Source organism: Equus quagga, chromosome 12 (genome assembly GCF_021613505.1).
Source record: "Equus quagga isolate Etosha38 chromosome 12, UCLA_HA_Equagga_1.0, whole genome shotgun sequence".
Classification (NCBI taxonomy): Eukaryota; Metazoa; Chordata; class Mammalia; order Perissodactyla; family Equidae; genus Equus; species Equus quagga.
Window position 1 is genome coordinate 73,266,789 of NC_060278.1, and position 11,756 is coordinate 73,278,544.

Here is an 11,756-nt window from a genome sequence, read left to right on the forward strand (position 1 = left end):
TCATTTACTGTTTCCCCATGCAATGCTGGTTTGGCTAATGCTGTTCAATATATATATTTTGTACTAAAACGTTTGTAGCATTCACAGTGCTGACAGTACAGCCAGCCTCTGTTCTCTCAGGCCGCATAGTGGGCACTGTGGTAAGGTCTTAGCCCATGAAAGCCAGCTCAGCAGGCGCCCTAGAGCAGACCACTGTCATTGCCCATGGATGCTCCCTTTCAGAGTGTGCTAGACAACTTTTAAAGGCTAATAGCTGCACCTCTGTGCCTGAGGACTTGTTCTAGAACCATGGAAAGCTGCTCTGTCCCTTCACACAGCAGGCCAGAAGTGCCAGGGAGTCAGCACTTCCCAGAAGCATCTCTCAACAAGTGATGGACGCAAGTAGAGTATAAATATACTAGCTCCCTTGGGATTAATTATCCCTTGGGTGGGATAATTCTGAGGCATGTGTTTCACACTGTTTTTGAGAGATTTCCCACAGGAATTAAGCTCCAGTTGCCCAGTGTGGTAGATAACTTATTAATACATCTTGTGTTAGCATTCTTCCCTTCCCTGTACCCTTCTTGACTCCCCTACTTGTGTTTCCTGGAAGTGTCTCCCAAATGAGCTACTTGCACTGGACTCCTTGTCTCAGGGTTGCTTCTGGGGGACTTGAAACTAAAAAACATTCTATTCCATATACTCTTGGCCACTATGCCTTGGTGGGCCTTTATACCCTCTCCTACTGAGAAGGTGGACTTGCCATTCTGCTTGTGCACCCCACTGGGGTCTGTTTTCCTGCCTTATGCTTCATCCATAACATCTAATGAACATTCTCCAAGTGATAAGGCTGGATGTGCCACAAAAGTGGAAGTTTAAAACTAAGTTGGTGTGATAGACGCCAGACTGCTGGATACTGATGAACACTTTTAAGGAGGTGGTGAATAAACAGAAGCTGAAGAGCAGCAGTCCGTCAAGGATTTGTGGTCACCTTAGAGAAATGACCTAGAATTGCATTAAGAGTAGTTGGAAGAAACTATAGTCAAAGGCATATTATGCTTTAAGAGATTTGAAGAGACCAACTGTGGTTGCCAGTGTCCCCATAATGTGAACCATCTCCATGATGGCCATGCTATGACAACCTCATTTGGCACCCATTTCCAGAATGCCATCTCTCAAGCTTCCTCAAAGCCATCTCTCTGGATATCCATAACATAATTTTATGGTTAAATTAAAAAAAGAAAACCTGAGGCCGGCCCTGTGGTATAATGGTTAAATTCGGCACACTCCACTTCAGCAGCCCGTGTTCATGGATTGGGATCCCTGGTGCGGACCAACACTGCTCATCGGCCATGCTGTGGTGGTGACTCACGTATAAAGTGGAGGAAGATAGGCACAGATGTTGGCTCAGGGCTAATCTTCAGCAAAAGAAAACCTCCCAACGTTTCTTTTTCTTTTTAAATTATTTTATTGAGGTCATATTGGTTTGTAACATGGTATAATTTCAGGTGTATATTATTACTTATCAGTTTCTGTATAGACTGCATTGTGTTCATCACCAATAGTCTAATTTTTATTCATCACAATACTTATGCGCCTCTTTACCGCTTTCGCCCTTTCCCCCGACACCCTTCCTCTCTGGTAACCACTAATCTATTCTCCTTATGCATGTGCTTGTTTATCTTCCACATATGAGTGAAATAACATGGTGTTTGTCTTTCTCTGTCTGGCTTATTTCACTTAACATAATACTCTCAAGGTCCATTCATGTTGTTGCAAATGGGACAATTTTTCCTTTTTTCTGGCTGAGTAGTATTCCATTGTATGTATATACCACATGTTCTTTATCCATTCATCAGTTGGTGGGCCCTTGGATTGCTTCACATCTTGGCTATTGTGAATAATGCTGCAGTGAGCAGAGGAGTGCATAAGTCTCTCTGGATTGTTATTTCATGTTCTTTGCATAAATACCTAGTAGTGGGATAGCTGGATCATATGGTATTTCCTTTTTTAATTTTTTGAGAAATCTCTGTACTGTTTTCCATAGTGGCTGTACCATTTTGCATTCCCACCAACAGTGTATGAGAGTTCCTTTTTCTCCACATCCTCTCCAACATTTATTTTTTGTCTTAATTATAGCCAGTCTGACAGGCATAGGGTGACATCTCATTGTAGTTTTGATTTGAATTTCCCTAATAATTAATGGTGTTGAACATCTTTTCATGTGCCTTTTGGCCATCTGAATATCTTCTTTGGAAAAATGTCTGTTCATATCCCCTGGCTGTTTTTGTTTTTTTTTTTTTTTTTGAGGAAGATTAGCTCTGAGCTAACATCTGCCACCAATCCTTCTCCTTTTTGCTGAGGAAGACTGGCCCTGAGCTAACATCCATGCCCATCTTCCTCTACTTTGTATGTGACACCTGCCACAGCATGGCTTGACAAGCGGTGTGTAGGTCTGCACCCAGGATCTGAACCGGCCAACCCCAGGCTGCTGAAGTGGAACGTGCAAACTTAACCACTGCACCATTGGGCAGGCCCCATCCTCTGCCTGTTTTTTGATCAGGTTGTTTGTTTTTTTGTTGTTGAGTTGTATGAGTTCTTTATATATTTTGGAAATTAACCCCTTGTCGGATATATGATTTGCAAATATTTTCTCCCAGTTGGGGGGTTGTCCTTTTATTTTGTTCATGGTCTCCTTTGCCTTGAAGAAGATTTTCAGTCTGATATAGTCCCAATTGTTTATTTTTTCTTTTGTTTCCCTTTCCTGAGTAGACATGATATTTGAAAAGAAGCTGCTAAGATTGATGGCAAAGAGTGTACTGCCTATATTTTCTTCTAGGAGTTTTATGGTTTCAGGTCTTACATTCAGATCTTTAATCCATTTTGAGTTAACTTCTGTGTATGGTGTAAGGTAATGGTCTACTTTCATTCTTTGGCATGTGGCTGTCCAGTTTTCCCAGCACCATTTATTGAAGAGACTTTCCTTCCTCCATTGTATGTTCTCGGCTCATTTGTGGAAAATTTGCTGTCCATAGATATGTGGTTTTATTTCTGGGCTTTCAATTCTGTTCCATTGATCTGTGTGTCTCTTTTTCTGCCAGTACTATGCTGTTTTGATTACTATTGCTTCATAGTATATTTTGAAGTCAGGGATTGTGATGCCTCCAGGTTTGTTCTTTTTTTCTCAGGATTTCTTTAGCTATTCAGGGTCTTTTGTTGTTCCATATAAATTTTAGGATTCTTTGTTCTATTTCCGTGAAGAATGTTATTGGGATTCTGGTTGGGATTGCATTGAATCTGTAGATTGCTCTAGGTAATAAGGACATTTTAACTATGTTTATTCTTCCCATCCATGTGCATGGAATCTCTTTCCATTTCTTTATGTCTTCTTCAATTTCTTTCAATAATGTCTTGTAGTTTTCAGTGTATAGTATTCACCTCCTTGGTTAAATTTATTCCTAGATATTTTATTCTTTTGTTACAATTGTAAGTGGGATTGTATTCTTGACTTCTCTTTCTGCTACTTTATTATTAATGTATGGAAATGCAACTGATCTTTGTAAGTTGATTTTGTACCCTGCAACTTTTCTGTAGTTAGTGATTGTTTCTAATAGTTTTCTGATGGATTCTTTACGGTTTTCTCTATATAGGATCATGTCACCTGCAAACAGTGAGTTTTACTTCTTCCTTTCCAGTTTGGATACCTTTTATTTCTTTTTTTTTTTTTGCCTAATTACCCTGGCCAAAACCTTCAGTGCTATGTTGAATAGGAGTGACGAGAGTGGGTACCGTTGTCTTGTTCCTATTCTCAGAGGAATGGCTTTCGGTTTTTCACCATTAAGTATGATGTTGGCTGTGGGTTTGTCATATATGGTCTTTATTATGTTGAGGTACTTTCCTTCTACACTCATTTTATTCAGAGTTTTTATCATCAATGGGTGTTGGATCTTGTCAGATGTTTTCTCTGTATCTGTTGAGGTGATCACGTGATTTTTATTCCTCATTTTGTTAATGTGGTTTATCAAATTGATTGATTTGCAGATGTTGAACCATCCCTGTGTCCCTGGTACAAATCCCACTTGTTCATGGTGTATGATCCTTTTAATGTATTGTTATATTCACTTTGCCAATATTGTTTTGAGGATTTTTGCATCTATGTTCATCAGCAATATTGACCTGTAGGTTTCCTTCTTTGTGGTGTCCTTGTCCGGTTTTGATATCAGAGTAATGTTGGCCTCATGGAATGAGTTAAGAAGCATTCCATCTTCTTCAATATTTTGGAATAGTTTGAGAAGGATAAGTATTAAATCGTCTTTGATTGTTGTTAGAATTCTCCATAAAAGCCATCTGGTCCTGAACCTTTGTTTTTTAGGGAGGTTTTCGCTTACTGTTTCAATCTCTGTACTTCTTATTGGTCTATTCAGATTCTCTATTTCTTCTTGATTCAGTTTTGGCAGGTTGTATGAGTCTAAGAATTTATCCACTTCTTTTAGATTGTCCAATTAATTGGCATATGGGTTTTCATAGTTTCTCTTATAATCCTTTGTACTTCTGTGGTATCTGTTGCAGTTCCTCCTTCATTTTTAATTTTCTTTATTTGAGCCTTCTCTCTTTTTTTCCTAGTGAGTCTAGCTAAGGGTTTGTCAATTTTGTTTATCTTCTCAAAGAACCAGCTCTTATATTCATTGATCCTTTCTATTTTTTTAAGTCTCTATTTCATTTATTTCTGGCCTGATTTTTATTATTTCCTTCCTTTTGCTGATTTTGGCTTTGTTTGTTCTTCTTTTTCTAGTTCTATTAGGTATAGTTTAAGATTGCTTATTTGAGATTTTCTTATTTGTTGAGGTAGGCCTGTATTGCTATAAATTTCACTCTTAGTACTGCTTTTGCTGCATCCCTAAGAGTTGGTATGTTGTGTTTTCATTTTCATTTGTCTCTAGACATTTTTAAATTTCTCCTTTGATTTCTTCATTGATCCAATGGTTGTTCAGTATCATGTTGTTTAGTCTCTACATATTTGTGACTTTCTCAGCTTTTTTCTGGTAGTTGATTTCTAGCTTCATAGCATTGTGGTTGGAAAAGATGCTTGATATGGTTTCAGTATTCTTAAATTTATTTAGGCTTGCCTTGTTTCCCAGCATATGGTCTGTCTTTGAGAATGTTCCATGTGCACTTGAGAAGAATATGCATTCTGCTGTTTTTGGATGGAATGTTCTATATATCTCTATAAGTCCATCTGGTTTAGTGTTTCATTTAAGGCCACTTTTCCTTGTTGACTTTCTGTCTGGATGATCTATCCACTGATGTGAGTGAGGTGTTGGGGTCCCCTACTATTATTGTGTTGCTGTCAATTTCTCCCTTTAGGTCTGTTAATAGTTATTTTATATACTTTGGTCCTCCTTTGTTAGATGCATACATATTCATAAGTGTTATGTCCTCTTGGTGGAATGTCCCTTTTATCATTATATACTGCCCCTCTTTGTCTCTCATTATCTTTTTTATCGTGAAGTCTACTTTGTCTGATATAAGTATGGAAACACCTGCTTTCTGTTGCTTGCTGTTTTCTTGGAGTATCATCTTCCATTCCTTCACTCTGAGCCTAAGTTTGTCTTTAGAGCTGAGATGTGTTTCCTGGAGTCAGCATATTGTTGGGTTTTGTTTTTTAATCCATCTAGCCATTCTGTGTCTTTTGATTGGAGAATTCAATCCATTTGCATTTAGAGTGATTATGTATATATAAGGGCTTAATACTACCATTTTATCTCTTGTTTTCTGGTTGTTCTGTATTTCCATTATTTCTTTTCCCTTATATTTCTGACTGCCATTTCAGTTTGGTGGTTTTCTCTGGTGGCTTTATGAGTTTTCTCTTTATTTGTGATTTGTGGCTCTGCTCTGATTTTTTGTTTAGTGGTTACAAAGAGGTTTGTATCAAAGATCTCATAGATGAGATAGTCCACTTTCACATAGCCTCTTATTTCCATTAGCCTAAGCAGATTCCATCCCTTCCCTCTTCCCCTTCTGAGTTATTGTTGTCACAAATTATTCTTTTTTGTGTTGTGAATTTGTGACTAAATTGAAGTGTTCATAGTTTTTTTTTGATGCTTTCTTTCCCTTTCTCTTTTACGTTATAGTTAAGTGTTTGCTAGTGTGTTCTGATAGCTGCAGTTTTCTGATTTTGTCTTCTATTTATCTCCTTTCTCAAAGCTTTGTAAGCCTTTGCCTTTTTGTTTCAGGTAGGAGGACTTTCTTCCTCATTTCTTGTATGGGAGGTCTAGGGGCAATGAACTCTCTCAGCTTTTGTTTATCTGAGAAAGTTTTTATTTTGCTTTCATATGTGAAAGATAGTTTCACTGGATAGATAGAGTATTCTTGGCTAACAGTCTTTCCTTTCAGTATTTTGAATATATCATTCTGTTCTCTCCTAGCCAGTAAGGTTTCTGCTGAGAAATCCCCTGAAAGCCTGATAGGGGTTCCTTGGTTGATTATTTTCTTCTGCCTTGATGCCCTTAATATTTTATCTTTGTCATTGACTTTTGCCAGTTTTACTATTATATGCCTTGGAGAAGGTCTTTTTGCATTGATGTAATTAGGAGTTCTGTTGGTTTCATGTACTTGTAGGTCCCGTTTGTTCCCTGGGTTTTGGAAGTTCTCAGCTGTTATTTCTTTGAACAAGCTCACTGTTCCTTTCCCCCTCTCTTCTCGCTCTGGATTACCTATAATCCTTATGTTGCTTTTCCTATTTGAGTCAGATATTTCTCAAAGAACTTCTTCATGTTTTAAAGATTTTAGTTCTCACTCCTCCTTCACCTGAAGCATTTATATATTTCTATCCCTTAATTCACTAATTCTGTCCTCTATAATGTCAGCTCTATTTGTTATGGTTTCTAGATTATTTTTTATCTCATTGATTGTGTTCTTCACATCCAGAATTTCTGTATAGTTTTTTTAAGGGCTTCAATCTCTTTGGTGAAGTATTTCTTCTGCTTATTAATTTTATTCCTGGGCTCATTGAACTGTCTTTCTGAGTTTTCTTATAACTTGTTGAGTTTCTTTATAACTATTTTGAATTCTCTATCATTTAGATTGTAAACTGTGACTTCAGGATTGGTTTCTGGAGAATTGTCATTTTTCTTCTGCTCTGCAGTATTACTATAGTTCTTGATGGTGTTTGATGAATTGATCCTTTGCCAGCACATTTGTGGTAGTATCAGGTCAGAGATTCCACCTGCCACCACTGGGGGTGTGGGGCAGGAGGTGTGTTTTCTGATCCTGCTCCATCTGCTGGTGATTATGTTGGTCAGGCTGCTCTGCGTTTGGGTGGGCTGGCCGAAGCTGCTTTCCAGGTTGTGCTCACACAGGCAGGGCCTCTGTGCTCAGCTGGCAGGCCACTATTGTGTGGGAAGGTAAGGCCACTGCACTCACCAGGGTACTGGCTGTGCTGCTGCACTAGGTGGGAAGGGCACTTTCTCGCAGGTGGTTCTGCTGAGCTGCTTCACTTGGTGAGTAGGGTGCTTTGGTGGGGACTAAGCCACTGCCACTTGGTGGGGAGCATTCCCACAGGCAGGGCCACCATGGCATGGTGGGTTCTCCCATGGGCTGGACTACCACTCTAAATGGGTGCACTTGCATGCCAGCTGCCCTGCCTCCACTTACAGTCACCCTGGCTGCTGTATGAGGATCTGAAAACTGGATTGTCACCACTGGGGAGCGGGACGGGGTCAACTCACCTAGTTCCGCTCCTTCCCAGGGATCCAGCCCACCCACCTTCAGATGTATGGCTGTGTGGATCTCTCAGGTGTCCTGTTGTGCTGTATAGGGAATCCTCTGTTGGTTAATGCATGTCAGCTTAGTTGAAACATAGCGGCTAGAGACAAAGGGAACAACTCTGCCATGATGCTGATGTCACTCCCAACATTGTTCTTAAAATGTTGAAGTCAGTACTCAACTTTGTTCTGACACAAAGCCTATAATTGCTTAACTTAGTGAATCTCTTTGTGCTGTGAAGCCCAGTCTCCTTGTACAACTTAAAGTTACAGTGGTTAGTTGAGGGGTAGAGGACCTACAAAGAGACTACACATGGAAGCCACTCTTCCCTCCCAGGAACTCTGGCTCAAGAAAACTGTGAGCTCAGAAGAAATGAGCCCCTGTGAGTATGATTAATTTTTTTTACTTTGACTGTATTCTAAACCTTTTGCCAAAACTAATTAAGCAGGGGAAGGAGAGGTGCGTGGGTGAAAGTAGTGGGCTGTGCACGTGGGAGTATGTGAGTGGAAAGTTGGCAGCATAAAAGTCATTCTTTTGCATTAACATTTGTTCTGGGACATTAAGAATTCTTAAGGAATACACTGCCTTTCCCCAACACTTAATTTGGGTTCACGTTCACAAGGTATTAGCTCAGATGTCTATCATCAGAGACCCACAGACTGACCAAATTGACCAGGCAGTTTTTCTTTTCCGCATGCTGCTGTCTCTGAAGTGTATGGCCACAGGAAGGATTAAATCTAAAACTGGCAAGGGTCTCCCTCTGAGGCTGTGCACTCAGCTTCCAGAAACCCATCAGTCAAGCCCAAGGTGGTTCGTCAGGACCAGTTGTGGAAAGTGGGAGGGAAAGCAAGCATGGTGGTTTCTCCTTTACATGGTAGAGTCACTGAAGCTCTGAAACCACAATGGCAAAGCCAGAAATACTGGGCGAGGGTTTCTCTGGTTGAACTGCCATGGAGAGTTCTCTGATTGTCAATAGAGCTTCAGAAGCTGGAAAGAAAAATCTCTAAATAATTCCTTTAACCTCTGTGGTCACTATTATGTTTCAGATCCAAAGAGTTGCACCTAAAATAGCCTTTCCTGGCCTTGGAAAATCCAGCAACACGTAAGAGAGAGATCTTGTTCTTCTAATGTAATAAGAAAAATGTGTGTTCTTTTCCATTTAGAAGTAGTAAGATTTTAATCTATCCACCCAAGTTTTTCCCTCAAACCTGTTAACTAGCAGTCTTCTCCATATGTTAACTAGCAGTAATGTGCCTCTTGGTCATCTGGTTATTGATAACTCCATTCTTTATTTTGTTATTTTTTATTCTTTTATTTTCTTTTAAACTGAGATTCATAATAGTTTACATCATTATGAAATTTCAGTTATACATTATTTCTTGTCTGTCACCACGTAAGTGCTCCTCTACACCCCATGTGCCCACCTTCCACCCCCCTTCCCCTGGTAACCACTGAACTATTTTGTTTGTCCATGGGTTTGTTTATATTCCACATATAAGTGAAATCATATGGTGTTTTTCTTTCTCAGTCTGGCTTATTTCACTTAGCATGATACCCTCCAAGCCTGTCCATGTTGCAAATGGGATGGTTTTGTCTTTTTTATGGCTGAGTAGTATTCCATTGTGTATATATATATATATATATACCACATCTTCTTTATCCAATCATCGGTCAGTGGGCACTTGGATTGTTTCCATGTCGTGGCTATTGTGAATAGTGCTGCAGTGAACATAGGGATGCATATGTTACTTTGGATTGTTGATTTCAAGTTGTTTGGGTAGAATACCCAGTAGTGGGGTAGCTGGGTCATATCGTATTTCTATTTTTAGTTTTTTGAGGAATCCCCATACTGTTTTCCATAGTGACTGCACCGTTTGCATTCCCACCAGCAGTGTATGAGGGTTCCCTTTTCTCCACACCCTCTCCAACATTTGTTATTTTTGGTCTTGTTAATTACAGCCATTCTGACTGCTGTAAGGTGATATCTCATTGTAGTTTTGATTTGCATTTCCCTAATGGTTAGTGATGTTGAGCATCTTTTCATGTACCTGTTGGCCATCTGTATATCTTTTGAAAAATGTCTGTTCATATCCTCTGCCCATTTTTTGATCAGGTTGTTTGGGGGGTTTTTTGTTGAGTTGTGTGAGTTCTTTATATACTTTGGATATCAACCCCTCGTCTGATAAATGATTTGCAAATATTTTCTCCCAGTTGGTGGGTTATCTTTCCATTTTGTTGATGGTTTCCTTTGCTTTGTAGAAGCTTTTTAGTCTGATGTAGTCCCATTTGTTAATTTTTTCTTTTGTTTCCTTGGTAACTCCATTCTTCTGGGTGCTCCAGCAAAATTCTTGGGATCATTTGTCTTATGCATCTATTGCTGCATAACAAACTGCAAAAGGCTTAGATTAAACAACAACTATTTTATTTTCTCACAATTCTGTAAACTAGGCTTGGCTTCACTCAGTGATTTTCTTCTGCTCTTGTTGGTGGTCATTGGTGTGCTGCATTCGGCTGGAGGTGAGTTGGGGGCTGATCTGTCTGAGTGTTCTTTCTCCATACAGGCTCAGGGCCTCTCCCTCTACATTGTCTTTCCATGCTGCCTTTCTCACATGACATGGCAGGTCAAGGTTCCCAGGAACACAAAAGCAGAAGCTACCAGCCGTTTTTAGGGTTAGGTCCAGAATCAGCCCAGCATCACTTTTGCCACATTTATTGCTTAAATCAAGTCACCTGGTTCAGCTCAGATTCAAAAGGAAGGGACTGCATAAAGGCGTGAATCCAGAGGCAAGGCTCATTGGGTGCCACCAACCCGCCATCCTTGAATCTACTTTCTATCCTATTTTACAGCCAATCCATCAACAAATACTATTGGCTCTCCTTTAAAGTGTATCTTGAGTCCAGCCACTTCTCATCCTCTCCACTGCTACCATCTAGATCGTCTCTTACCTGAATTACTACAACAGGATCCTCACTGGTCTCCTTGTGTTCACTCTTGCCACACAGTTACTCGTGCATCCAGCAGCCAGAAGGAGTCCGAACATGGCACTCCTCTGCTCAAAACCTTCCAGTACATCTTGCCTCAGAGTCCCCACAAGACCCTAGGATCTGCTACCTGTCATTCTCTGACCCACTTCCTCTAGTTCCCCTTGCTTACTCTGCTCCAGCCATCCTGGCCTCCTTGCTGTTCTTTGAGTAGCCCAGACACCCTCCCATTTCAGAACCATTGCACATGCTTTAATCTCTCTGTGGAAAGCACTTTCCCAATGGATCCATGTGGCTTGCTCCTACTTCATCTCCTTCAACTCTTTGCTCAAACATTACCTTCTTGATGAGCACCGTCCTCACCACACTCCCCTCAGCACTCTGCATCCCCTTCCTGCTTTATTTTCTTCCTCTAGCACTTGTCATTTCTAATCTACCATAACAGACATGTTTGTTGGTTTATGTGTCTGCCTCCATTTGAAATCCCAATGAAAACAGGGATTTTTGTGTCATTCATGCCCTACTTCTAGTACCTAGGACAGGGCCTAGTACATAACACATCCTCAATAAGTATTTGTTTAATGAATAAATGAAGGTTCCTTGTGGTGACATGGAAGAGACCGTGTGGAGCAGTGTATTAGTTTTCTATTGTTGTCATAACAAATTACCACAAACTGAGCAGCTTAATGAAGACAAATTTATCTCACAATTCGGTAAGTCAGAAGTCGTCAGCTGGTTTCTCTGCTCCAGTTCCCACAGGCCAAAATCAAGGTGTTGGCAGGGCTGCCTTCCATTTGGGTGGTGCTAGGGGAGAAATTGTTTTCAGCTCATTCAGGTTCTTGGCAGGATTCAGTTCCATGAGGTTGTAAGAATGAGGTCCCAAGCCAGCACTGGTGGCCTAGTGGCACTCTCACTGCTTCGGTGGCTCAGGTTCGTTTTTGGTCACAGAACCACACCACCTGTCTGTTGTCATGCTGTGTTGGTGGCTCACGTGGAAGAACTAGAAGGACTTGCAACTAGGATATACAACC